The 12,902-nt window shown below is 50.4% G+C and overlaps 1 long non-coding RNA gene across 1 annotated transcript; it reads right to left on the bottom strand.

The window, feature by feature from the left end:
* Positions 1 to 3,846: 3,846 nt before the first annotated feature.
* LOC122202099 lies at positions 3,847 to 10,079 on the bottom strand. The gene is made up of 3 exons (XR_006194463.1): positions 10,005 to 10,079; positions 8,943 to 9,058; positions 3,847 to 3,909 (listed from the first exon to the last, which is right to left on the bottom strand). It is a non-coding gene; the product is annotated as an uncharacterized LOC122202099 (long non-coding RNA).
* Between the last annotated feature and the right edge of the window lie 2,823 nt (positions 10,080 to 12,902).

Below are 12,902 nucleotides of genomic sequence, written 5' to 3'. Positions count from 1 at the left end.
AGGACAGCAAAGCTAGTGCCATCTGGGGTTAAAGATGTAGTGAAGACAATGGTGGGGGTGCGGGGGGGGATTTGGAAATGGCCAGGGAAATGGGATCACGTCCTCCAACACTGGCAGTTGGCCGGCGTCCCTCCCCAGAGCTGCGACATCCGCCCCCAACTCTGAGGCCTGATGTTTAAAGGCCACTTGTCCCTTGTCTGTGGCTGAGTCCCAGCATGCAGGATGAATAAGCTGGTCCCTCTAAGCCACCAGCCCTGCTCCTCAGAGAGACCCAGGGGCTCTAGTGCATCCTGACCATTTCAGAGCTTGCACGGGGGTCATGCAGCCTTGTGCGCAGGTGCGCCCTGCGGACGCTCTCTTCTCTCTCTTCACCTGGCTGCGCTGTCACCTGGCCTTCTGTGCCCCCAGGCAGCTTGTCTGGTCTCCACAGCAAAGCTGGACACTCCTTCTGTGTTTGGCCCATTACCATGGGGGCTGTGAAGGGGCTAGAGATCATTTCACTCACGAAAATTCCTCTTAGGGACAGCCCTCTACGCGTACAGAAGACATATTCTGGTAAGTCACTTGGAGCAGAGAGGGAAGGTCCCACAAGGGCAAGCATATGTCGCAAAGGGATGCAAGGCTGTGAGCCAGGGCAGGTCTGGACGCTCGACAGCCTTCCTTATGCCGAGTGCTGGCTGTCAATACACATAATGGAACATCACTCAGCCGGGAATGAAAGAAAGCCCTGCCATTTGTGACCACCTAGATGGACCTTGAAGGCATTATGTTAAGTGAAATAAACCAGACAGAGAAAGACAAATACCATATGACGTCTTAGGCGTGGAATGTAAGAACGAACAAATAAAGCAAAACTCGTAGGTACAGAGAACAGATTGGCAGCTGCCAGAGGCAAGGGTGGGGGAAGATGGGTAAAAGTGGTCAAAAGCTACAAACTTCCAAGTACAAAACAAGGAAGTCGTGGGGATATCATACACAGCGTGGCGACTCTGGTTAACACTACTGTACTGCGTATTTGAAAGTTGCTGAGAGTGTCGACCTTGAAAGTTCCCATCACATGAAAAAGCGTCTTGTAAGAAGTGACGGACGTGAAGTGAACTGTGGCCATGATTCTACAATATACTCTTATATCACACCATGACGTGGCATGCCTTAAACTTATCCAATGTTATAGGTCGATTCTGTCTCCGTAAAACCGAGGGAGCGACTAAGAGAGAGTTTAATATTGTGAAAGCAGATACGAATTTGTAAAAGTAAAAAAAAAAAATTAAATTAAATTAAAAAAGCATTATTTACTCACTCCTACAAGAGCAGCCAAGGGGGCAGAGCAGCAAGAAGGACCCACCTCAAACTCCAAAGCAGCAGGGACGAGCCATTGCCTGTGGGCCAAATCCGGGCATCGTCTGTTTTTGTATGGCCCACAAACTAAGAATGGTTATTACATTTGTAAATGGCTGAAAAAAAATCAAAAGAAGAATAATATTTCATGACACATGAAAATCATATAAAATTCAAATTCCAATGCCCATAAATAAAGTTTTATTGGAACACAGCCACGCTCATTCCTTTACATGTTGTCTACAGCTGTTTTTAAGCTGCAGTGACACAGCTGAGTAATTGTAACAGCACGGCTTGCAAACCCAATGTACTGATTATCCGGCCCCTCATAGGCACGGTGGCCAACCCTTAATCTACACAATTTTAAAGAATTTTGCAAAGTGCTGCTGTGAACCCAGACGGTCCCCTCCACCAATGCAGGACAGAGACGCCTTCTAGGTGAATAAGAAAGACAGAGCAAACTTTTCAGGAGAATTCTAGCATCTCCTTGTACCACATCCTGTTAAGATGATTGAATAATTTACACATACACACACACACACACATACACACACACACACACACACACGTCACTCTTCTACAGAAGAGAGAACGAAAACCATTTTTATCGATTCCAAAATATAAATGAACAATTTTCAGATTAGAAATTCTTTTAGGAAAAAAAAAAAAAACAAAAAACAGGGCCCAGTATTTGCTACTTTACAAACAGTTATCTCCCATCTTGGTGACAAGAGATTACACTCTCCATTCAGGCTTTCCCACCCCCCACCCCCATCATCTGATGAAAGCCCAAAATTCACTTTGGGCAAAAGACCCAGGAGACTGACTGGGAAAACCCAAAGGCCAGTGGGGTCCCTTCTGAGCCCTTAGAGTCCCCAGCACCTCCACATCCAGGACCACCATGGATTCTCACCAAAGAGGCATCTTGGCAGAAACAAGCATTTGAAAAACGGAAGGTGAGACTCACCAGAAAGCACAGACTTAGGGAGGTCCAGTCGGTGTTAAGTCCTTATGTTTTTGAGCACTCCAATTTGACTATTAATATAGGAACGTCAAAATAAAATACCCAGGAGTCAAATCAGGCAGGGAGTTAGATCAGGTGTAATTTTCTTTTGCAGTCTGAACAAAAGACATTTTCTAACCAAGCCAAATAAGGGAGGGGGGGAGTTATCTAGATAGATATAGAAATGCACACATAAATGTGCTTCATGCAAAATTTCAAATGGCTTCGTGACAGCTCTGAGAACCTGTCTGGGGATAATTTTATGGAAAAGCAGTCAGAATGAAATCAATGAGAAAAGCAAGAAGAATGTACGTTCTGTCATTTTTAGTGGGGAAAATGGCTGCTTGATTTTCCTTGGCATGCTCCCTCATAACCACTTTGAAGACCTCTCAACTGAGGAGGGAAATCCACATCCTGACAGGTTCCCACGTGTTCCTCCCATCAATTATAAATTCATCTTTCATCCGTCTAAGTGGAGCGCTTAGAATGCGTGTCGGAGCCCGGGGGGTGGGGGGGTAGGGGGCTGTGCAGAGGCTTACAAGCCCTGCACCCACCCTGCCTCCCAGGGTACCTTCGAGCAAGTCACTGCTTCTACTTCCTTGAGCCTCAGCTTTCTCGTCTGTACAATGGGCACGAAGCCCCGCGCTGCCTTCTCCGTCCGCTGTCGCCAAAGGGTCCGCTCTGGCTGAAGATCTAAGATTGCTTCGCTGTGAGGATACCCTTCTAGCAGTCGCTGAAACACAGTACAGAGCAGAGCAGGTCGGAAAGCACTTCTGTGTGTTTACACACGAGAGCTGAGTCTTTCTCCTTCATCCAAGTGGAGAATGCCTCGGCCACAGCAGAACAAGTGCACTGACTGCTAAACGTATAGGTGGAGTGCACTTTGCAGCCACCCCCCTGCCCTCCAGGAAAGTGTGAACGGCCAAGAAACTGTCAGCTTCTGTTTTTCTGCTGCCTCAAACCATAAAATGTTCACAAAACAACAAGAACACTATATTGACCCAATCCCCAAGATAGATCAGAACAGGAGAGAGATTTTGATGGGGAGACAAGAGCAGAAAGCTGAATCTTCTTAATGGCCAGGATTTATAACAACCCAGAGTATCTTAAACATATTAGCTCTGGAAAACGCCGGATGAAAAGCAGGGCCGAGTCCTCCGCTTTGCGGGGGCATCGAAGGGCTTGGCCGCGGCCAAGTTCAGCAGAATGAGCAAGACAGAAGTCTCACTGGCTATTGTGGGCTTGCAGAGCTAATATCCTATGAATAGAGATGTTTTAAATGTATTAAACATTGGTTCCCCCCCCCTTTTTTTTTTTAGAAATTACTCTGACAGAGCCTTCCTTAAACATTATTTGAATAAAGCCTCATTACTCACAGTCCAAAGAAGTTCATTAGGAGGAGATCGCTTTGGAAAGGAATCAAGGAACTCGCCTTTCTTCTCAGCAGTGAATTACATTAGCTACTTCCTAGTTATTTAAATCTTGAAATAAAAGATGTAAACGCTACGGTGACATCTTAAGATCATTGCGGAGGCAGGCCTCGCATGCACAAAAAATGCCCAGCTGGTCTGCAGATAAAACAGATTGATAATTAGTTGCAAAATGTAACATTTCATCAGGAATATTTTGAATAATCCAATTTATCTTTGTCAGATATGCAGCACATATTTTTCCGGGGAGCAGCTTTGTTCTTTAACATAATATTATAATTTCAGGCTGCTAATGAAGGCGCCCGCCGGCCGGCCGGGCCTTGATGTGCGGCGTGGCGGGGAGCGCGCCGCGCCCCGCTGCCGCCACCTGCCCGCCGAGGCGCGGGCTGCGGGGCCCGCGGGCCGCGGGCGATCAAAGGCCGGCGGGCGGAGCGCGGGGCCGCGGGCGGGGCTCAGCGACTCCGGCTTCTAATTAACCCAGGGAAACGCGCGCTCCCCGCCCGCCACCGGGGCCGCCGCGCGCGTGCAGGCCCCGGGCGTGGCTGCTCCCGGGGTGCGCCCCGCGCGGCCGGGGCGGGAGAGCCAGAGGGGTCGGGGGGATGGGCGGGGTGGGGGGCTCCGCGGGCGATCTGCGGGAGCTGCCAGCCGACTTCAAGGGCTCCGCGGAGCCCGGTGCCGGGAGCCAGCGCCCACGTGCTGATCAGGCCTTTCTAGGGGCAATTTATCACTTTGCATAATGCCTGTTGGAAACGCCAGGACGCCCGTGTTTACACGGATGAGTGGGAGCTACTTAGCATTCGTCGGGAGAGCCCCAGCGCCGGCTCAGGCGGGAGCCTCCTCTTAAGACCGAGAGAGGCCCGAGCGCGCGGGCTCTTGGAGAGGCCCCGACGGAGGTGCGCAGAAACTGGTTCAGACTCAGTTTTCTCCAGTGACCTGGGCCCCCTGCGCGTCGCATCCCCCCAGATCACCCACATTCCGCCCAAGACTGGCGGGGCCGGGAGGGGTGACTGGAAGGGAGAGTGTTGGCGGAGTTTGGAAAATCAGCTCGCCCTTCCCCAAAGAGGCATGAAGTTTGTCAAAGCAAAGGAAACTCCATACCAAACGATGTCCTTGTATTTTGACTGTGCAGACAGCAGCCCCCATGCACGTGCTAAGCCTTTTATTTAAAAGTCACCATTTCTGGGGCGCCTGGGTGGCTCAGTCGGTTGGGTGTCGGACTTCGGCTCAGGTCATGATCTCGCAGTCCATGAGTTCGAGCCCCACGTCCAGCTCTGTGCTGACAACTCAGAGCCTGGAGCCTGTTTCAGATTCTGTGTCTCCCTCTCTCTCTGACCCTCCCCCATTCATGCTCTGTCTCTCTCTGTCTCAAAAATAAATAAACGTTAAAAAAAATTAAAAAAAATAAAATAAAAGTCACCATTTCTGCTGCCTGGGTACAAGCCTTACACCACTCTACACCCATGCTGGGGTTATTCAGTAATTTTTGGTATTTTCTTTTTTTTTTTTTTTTAATGTTTATTTCCGAGAGAGAGAGAGAGAGAGAGAGAGAGAGAGAGAGAGCGGGGTGGGGCAGAGAGAGAGAGAGAGAGAAAGAGAGAGAGACAGAATCTGAAGCAGGCTCCGGGCTCCCAGCTGTCAGCACAGAGCCTGACGTGAGGCTCAAATTCACAAACCACTAGATCACGACCTGAAGTCGGATGTTGAATGACTGAGCCACCCAGGCACTCCAGAATTTGGGGTATTTTCAAAACACGATTGCAATTCTTGCAACGAGATTGAAGTTCTGTATCTCTAGTTCAGAAACCGTGATTAATGAAGGGTGGGTGGTACTCTCCTAATTGCTGCCCTTCCCAATGACGATGCTGTGTGTCCTTGAATCCTGCATTAGCGGGTCTGAAGACTCCCGAGTGCCCAGGAAGCAGACACCGGTTACCATCCTACCTGATAAAAAATAATAGTAAACTTGAGTGGATTCAGAAAATTCAGAATACTTTGAAAAATGGACCTCCTCGTAATTCAGAAACTAGGGATTGCTCACTGGGAAGATTAGTACATAAGGTCTTGTCTTTATTGGTTATTCCTGCTCCTCTAGGCAAGGACTGTGTTCCATGCTTTCAAATACTTCAGTCTCAACGGCCACGGCCAACACAGTAGGCAGAGTCTGTTGGTTTGAACTTCCCCTGATACATACAGATCTTAAAATACACTGTGGACCTATTTCAGCCTGAAGAGGGCACACTCTTTACAGGGATCCTGACCAATCAACTTGTCCCTCCTTGCTTTTATTTCTTCCAGGGTGGTGTTGAAAAGCTTTCCTACATGCTTCTGTCTCTTGTTCAGACTCAAAGGTCAGTCCAACACGATCTCTGTTTCAACCCACCTTTCCCCGGGTTGGTTGTGATGTTTGTTCTCTGGGCTTTCTGACAGCCCAATGCGCCCGTGGATCTCACTTTTTCTTCTCTATTCTCCCTTCTCCCTTCTTCAGTGGGCAACCTAGACCCCTAGAGGGGGGGACAGCCCAGGAACCTTAGAGAGTGGCCAGGGGCCATGTGCTGTCCGGCTCCCCCCTCCCTGCCCTGCACAGCCACCATTCAGTTAGCTCCTTGTCCTGGGGGGGGGGGGGGGGGGGGGGGGGGGAGGGGGCTCTGAGTATACGGATGATGAAGGAAGAAAATGCATGCCTCGGTCACTGACACCCTATGCTGGCTCCTATACATGGACTCCTCTGTGGGACTCTCTTCTGGGCACAGAGGCATTTGGACAGCCGCCCAGGCTACATGGGCAGATGTGTGTGCTCCTCAGCAGTCATCCACCCTGAGCTTCCGTTGAGGAGACCATCAGAAACATTTTTGAAAACCTACTCGCTTATCTCAGGGCTAGTCTTGTCTGCCAACTCTTTTGCAGACGGCAATGACTGCTGCTTTAGCAAAGCCATGAGAGGGAGGCCCCATGGCCCAGCCCCCATCTTTAGGACAAAGCAGGGACACTGAGGTGGCCCTCCCCTCAGCCTGGTGCCAGCCAGCCCTGTGCAGCTACCCCACTCACCACGGTTGGCTCTGCCGGTAAGTCCCGCCGAGCTGAGAGTCCCTGGGTCCACGGCTGACACCTTGTCCCTGACTCCCCCATACTGTCCTGGTCTCAGCCACGGGGCAGATGTTCTGTAAGTGAGAACTGACCTGAGCCAGATTCTCCGGGGCCAGCAGTCGTGCGTTCAGCTCCCGTTGGGGCCATCCCAGCACACACCGGAGTGGCACAAACAAGAATCCTGCTGACCCCTGAGCTCCTCCGAGGAGAAGCCACCTTCCCCCTGGCCAGTCAACAGGCAGGAGAGCCAGGTGCTATGGGCAGGTCCCCACCGCCAAGCAGCACACATCACAGAGCAGGACGTGGCTGTTCCCAAAGGTTCTGTTCCCCCAGCACAGGAAGGGCGCTGCCCACATGCAAAGAGGCTTCTGGGCCCCACTAGCTTCCCATCTCTCCTTTCCCTGGGCAGCGACTCTCCAGCCAGCTTCCAGAAGGCGACTTCAAGGCTCCACCTTTCACACTGCTGTCTCAACCTTGATTGCCTTCCCCGGGCAAGCCCTTGGGAAGAGCCGGTCTGCCCACGGCCCCAGGCTGCCCCACCCTGCAAGCCCTCCTCTCTTCTCTCTCAACCTGTTGATGCTCTCCCCATTCCTAAGATCCAGGCTCAAAGACTCATCTTCCACACACCTGTGGTCATGCATTGTGTCCCATCAGCACCTGGCACACAGCACCTTGTGGATGGGGCGTACGTGCGTCTGGCTTATTACCTACTCTGGTGCATGGAGTGCACGCCCTACACCTTCCTTGACCCACCGACTGCACCGAGCACGTGCTCCGTGGACATTTAGCAACGGTCCTTCTCTCTGTCCGAGAAGAGGCCCGACCCTAGGAATTTTCTGGAGTGGCCATGGCATCTAGCACCAGAAGGCACTGAATAAAGCGTGGACTTGGATGGTTCTGTTGACGAATTGATTGAGCCCAACTAGAGGCTGGAACTTATTCAGACTTGAGCTTGACTTAGCACAGCGGGGGAGACTTTCACTGTGGTCACTGTCCCTGGTTGTGACAGAAGGCCAAAGAGAGCCGGTCACTGTCTGCAAACCTGCAGAATGGGAAGCCACATGACCCAGAACATGGTTTCCTAAAGTGTGTCCCCTTGCTCTTGGAGGTGACGCGGCTGCCCCTGCCAGAGTGCAGGGAGAGGGTCCAGACCACATCTCTGCGCCTGTCAGATCATACATTGAAGAATAAATGGGTGAATGGAAAGGTCAGGGTTAAGTCAAGTTTTTGTGTGAACTGCGTACAATCTAGCAACCCCAAATCCAAGGTGAATGAAACCCCCAGGCTTATCGGTACTGGTGGAGGAGGTACCTGCCAGAGAGACGCAGCTCAACCGTGTAAAACAGATTCGAAACTAGGTAAGTGCAAATCTAAACACAGCCCTGCCATCACTCATGGGCGATAGCCCAGCCTGTTCCTAAGAGGAACAAGGGGACCTGATGTCTCCCTGCACTCTTTGCATGCGGTGGGCCGTCTATGACAGTCCAAGGATGGGGTAGTTGGATGGCTGGAAGCTGGCTGCCTGCAGTGTAGACACCAGGAAGCAAAAAGCAGAGCTGGGTGCTGGCTTGGAAACCCAGGTCTCAGACCTTCCCCTTCTCTGAATGTGTGAATGTCCATAGACATCCTTGGCCCTTTTTTGTCACTTTTCTTTGTTTATGTCCACTGCGTACCTAAGTCAAAGATATCCCCTGTAACTCTCTTCTTGGAGACCTAATGGCTCCCTGTTTCCTACCTCCTACTTCTTCCTCAGGGGATGGGGATCAACAAGGGCAGGACCGCATAAGGAAGACCCCAGCCTCAGCATGGCACTGGGGCCATCCCAGGATGGCCAAAGCTTAGCTGAAGATGAACCTCCCAGCCCGGCCTTGGCCAAGCCAGGTTCAGTCCAGGCCTGCCCCTCTCCTTGCCTCTGCCCATAGCTCCTCTGCCCCAAACGCCTTTTCCCTCCTTTCTCTGGCTCCTGAGGTCCCATAGATCCTGCCAGCGTCCCTCGGGGAAGGCGCCCCAGGACCGGCCACAGGAGCGATCTCCCCACTCTCCAACCTTCTCATGGGGGGGTTCTTAGAACCCGTGTCGCTTCTTACCTCTTATTGCAATGATCTGTGGGATTTCCTCACTCCCTCACTAGACCATCAGCTCCGTGAAGGCAAGAACGGGTCTTCTGTTTACTGAGCACACCCTAGACCTCCGTGAAAAGTTTCTGGATAAAGAAATGAATGCATCCAATAAGTAAAAGTCTTCGCTGAGGAGAGACCACTGAAAGGTATCCGTCGTATATTAGGTGTGCAGTAAGGAATGAATCTCTAAACATTAACTAAGAAAGAAGAATGAAAAGCATTTCATTTATCGCAGGAAGAGTACTTCCCATGAGTTTGGACCTAAAGGTGAACCAAGACGAAAATCATTTTTCTTGGACGTCAAGCAAGTTTGCCCACAGATATCCTGGAAAAGCCCAATATAAATACACTAAATAATAAAAAGCAGAGCAAACGATAGTGAAGAGAGCCGTGTGTTCCCTTCTAGGCGCAAATGTGCTCAAGATGACAGATGGTCCCACAGACCTTTGTTGAGTGAGTGACTGAGTCTCCACAGTGAGTCCTTGCCCTGGCACAGGCATGACACGGGCACACCCAGTCAAGGGGCACGCACCCAGGCGTGGTGGGTGAACAGGTGCCACGAGGGTCACTTCCTCCAAGGCCTAGGATCCACCATTTGCCTAGGATCATGGTCATTTTGTGATCAGGACCCTGAAGACCCCCAGGTGTCCTGACACGTATCCAAAGAGTTATCCCTCACAGACCCAATAGTGCAAGCAGGCCCCATGGACCCCTGCAAAGGGCTGCTAAGTGTTCAAGGTTGTGGGAACATTCCAGAAAGGCTCAACAGTAAGGGACGCTCGGTAAATCACCCTGGGAGACCAGGACAGCTGGTCGACCATTCCCCGTTTCTCCTGGCTCTTCCCCTCCGCTGCATCCATTCAGAGCTCTGCCTTTGGCCAGAGTGCCTTTCTCCTCCGGGCTCCTTCTAGCAAAATCTCACTTGGTCTTCAAGGCCTAAACTCTTTACCAACACTGCTGGGAAGACTTCCAGGCGTTTCAGGCCCTCTTTCCTCTGCCTTCCCACAGAAACTCACACCCGCGGCTCACCTGTGCGAGGTGCGTGTCGATGGGGCTTCTCATGGAGGCTGCTGTGTCCAGGGCTGACTCACAAACCAGATTGTTGTGTTTCATGAAGGTACGAGAACCGTGTCACCTTCACCATGGCATCACCAGCGCCTGACAGCATCTTTCCAGGACAGGGAGGCACGTGACAAATGGAAAGGAGGGAGGGAGGGAGGGAGAGGGAGGGATAAAGACTGAAGACACCTGTCTCACGGCATAGGCTCAATAAATGTTTCTGGAGTCAAAGAAAAAATAGATTAGCCACTCATCATAAGTCCTTCTTTGTTCCTCAGTTATTTGTCATTCTTGAATGTTTATATTTGTGATACGCTGAGGTGTTCGTGTATTTTTTTATTTAATTTTATTAGAATTATTTTCCTCTTAATTTTAGTAACCTGATTTTATTAGAACATATTTTTAATTATAAGAAATTTCATGAGTTGGAAGGGTTTCGCGTTTTTAATACTGAAATAAAATTAACATATAACATTATATTAGTTTCAGGTGTCTAGCATAATGATTCAATATTTGTGTATTTCACAAAATGACCACACCAGTAAATCCAACGAACACCCATTACTACCTGCAGGTACCAATTTTTCTTCAGTTATTTTAATGTAGTTACTCTTTAAAAACAAATAAATACACAGTGAGTATTTTCTCTAGGAGATAACTATACAAAAGATGAAAATGTTTCAGACTTTTGTGCCCCCTGTTCTCAACTACCCACAAAAAAGGTCAGACCCAAGCATCTAGGCTTGAAGGCATAAGAGAAGTGAAAAACCAGATTTTGTGTTCAGGGGGCTAGAGTACTAGGCAGCGATTCATCTAGACCAGGAGCTGGGGCAGCCTGTCTGAGTTCGGGCAAGTGCACACAGACCAGGGAAGAGCGGACCCTTGACCCCAAGCCTGGAAACCAGGAAAGATGGTCACACCATGGTGCTGCGAGGGCCCGGCGGTGGGGGAGGGGGGGGGGGCGGAGGGGGGCGGGGACAGCTCAGCATGAAGTCAGGGGCCCCCTGAACGGTGCGCAGCTGAGATGACCAGTTCTCTCCAGGAACAGGAGAGAGCCCAGCTGGCCCACACCAACACGCGGTAGACTGAGACCGGAAACGCCCTTCAAAGGTAGGTTAGCCGTGCTGAGCCTTGTGCTATGACCAGCCTTTGATTCATACCCATCAACAGCGCCGCCCCAAGATTCCTGCTGCTGCAGAGAAGCAGGAAGTGCCCCTGAGAAGTTAGGGCAGAGGGCTGGGGGCTGCATGCCTCCACCTCTGTCACCCCCTCCAAGGGGTGACATAGCAGGTGAGCCCGTCTGCTCTCTTCTAACTCCTCGAATGTTTAATTCCAGTGTGCCTACCACAACTGGTGATTACTCCTGCAATCACTTGTTTGCTCGTTTTATTTTCTGTCTCTCAATCGATCGTAAACCCCAAGGGGCCAGAGGTGGTGCCGGCCTCTCCCAAACCCATCTCCAAGCACACTACGTTGCATAGAGTAGGTGCTCAGGAAATATTTAAAGAATGGAGGAATGGTCTACCAGTAACTGGTGTCTGGAGAGATGGACTGGGGAAGCCCCGGAGAAACCAAGACAGGATCAGGGTTGGGGCGACGCCTCTGCGCTTCCCAGAGAGCACAAGAACGTCGCCCTCACGGTACAAATGATTTCAGCAGATCGGCAAAATGTGATTTCCAAAACACAAATTAGCATCACCATAGACGCGGGTTCCCTAATTTCTCCCGTAGATCGCTTGGCTCTTGGCAGAATTTCACAAATGCCAAGGGAGGAGTTGATGTGGGGGCCACCAAGTCCCCCGAGGGGGTGGGGGACCGTGTGCGGGGATTATCAGCAGTGCAGGCCTTCTGGGCTGGAGGGAAATTACCCTGATTGCCCGGAAAAGTGAGGCCACCGCAAATCTCTGCTCATATACACAACGGGAATACGCATAAACAATATACAGACAGCCCCAAACACCGAAATTAAAGAACTGTTTCTTTCCAACAATTTGGTCTGCAGCTCTGACTATTATCTGGGGATAAATCAATTTGCAGCAGCTGTAGACAGCCATTTCCGTGTGAGTCCCGCGAACCTTAACTGGAGAAGCGTGTTAAAAGTTAAAGGACCTTCATCGCATTAAGAACATGAATTTTTCTAACCATAAATTTATTTCACTGAATTCCTGAGCTATAAAGTCACCCTGCACTCTTCCTTGTAAATCAGAGGGGGCGTACCCACTTCCTGATGTTTGCCAATTTGCTACTTTTCCTGTAATTAGAAAAAAATGCAATTCACTAGAGTTACAAGCCCAGAGGAGACCACTGGACTGAGTTGAGTTGTTTAATATCTGCCTGGGCTCAGTGCTTTGTAGAGAATGATTCTATTGGGGGGGTAAAGGGGCGATAATAAATTATTATCGAAACGCAGGCTAAGACCTAATGCCAGACGCGGTGGCCGCTTTCCTCGGAGTGGCTTTGACCACACCGCATAGGTGGATAGGGCCACCGATTTACGGCAGCTAACGGTGGCAGGATTTGGAGCTGGGAAATTAAAGTCAACGGAAAATAACAATTACAAGTGCCGGGAAGATCAGCCTGCTTCTAGATACGAGGGAAGAGCTCCGAGTGGGAGGGTAGTGGCAGGTGTGTGTGGGGGGCATCAGACCTCACCTCCGGCAGAAAGGCCATCCACGAAACCCTCACATCCTATTTTGTAGGAATTATGAAACAAACGGGTTTGACAACAGGCCCACGGCAGCAGTTTCCTGAATCTCTGACGGCAGCTGGAAAAAGGAATCACTTTACTGTTGTGCTTATCTTTAAAATGGAAGTGGTTTTCACACACAGATTTTCCTTTTTTGCCTCCCAGTACCCATCCCAAATTCT

Source organism: Panthera leo, chromosome D2 (genome assembly GCF_018350215.1).
Source record: "Panthera leo isolate Ple1 chromosome D2, P.leo_Ple1_pat1.1, whole genome shotgun sequence".
NCBI lineage: Eukaryota > Metazoa > Chordata > Mammalia > Carnivora > Felidae > Panthera > Panthera leo.
The sequence above is the reverse complement of the archived record's forward strand: the minus strand, read 5'-3'. Positions and strand labels throughout refer to the sequence as shown.